We start from the raw sequence: 699 nt of genomic DNA, 5'->3' as shown, positions 1-699 counted from the left end.
TCTGTTTCACTGGTCTGTGTGTCTGTTTTTCTGCCAATACTATGCTGTTTTGCTTATTGTCCCTTTGTATTATAATTTGAAGTCAGGCAGAATGATATCTCCTGGTTTGTTCTTTTTTCTAAGGATAGCTTTGGCTATTTGGGATCTTTTCTGATTCCATACAAGTCGACAAACCCTCAGCTAACTTTATACTTATAGGCAACAACCTAAAAACCTTCCCTCTAAGATCAGGAATGAGACAAGGCTGTTTGCTGTCACCACTATTTTTCAATATAATATTGGAAGTCCTAGTGAAAGCAACCAGCCAAGAGAAATAAAAAGCATCCAAATAGAGAATGAAGGAGTCAAATTGTCACTTTTTCCAGATGACATGATTCCCTATATAGAAAACCCTGAAGATTCTACTAAAGCACTATTAGAAATAATAAACAAATACAGTGAATTTTCAGGATACAAAATCAATGTTCAAAAATCCGTAGCATTCTTATACTCTAATAATGAACTTTCTGAAAAAGAAATGAATAAAAACAATTCCTTTGGCAATTTCAACTAAAAGAAAAAAATACCTAGGAATAAATTTAACGAAACATGTGAAGGACCTATACACCAAAAACTATAAGACGCTATTAAAAGAAATTGAAGAACATACAAAAAATGGAAAGATATTCTGTGTTCTTAGATTAAAAGAATCAATATAAT

Source organism: Pteropus vampyrus, unplaced genomic scaffold, assembly GCF_000151845.1.
Source record: "Pteropus vampyrus isolate Shadow unplaced genomic scaffold, Pvam_2.0 Scaffold27, whole genome shotgun sequence".
NCBI lineage: Eukaryota > Metazoa > Chordata > Mammalia > Chiroptera > Pteropodidae > Pteropus > Pteropus vampyrus.
This window is presented reverse-complemented; position numbering follows the sequence as displayed.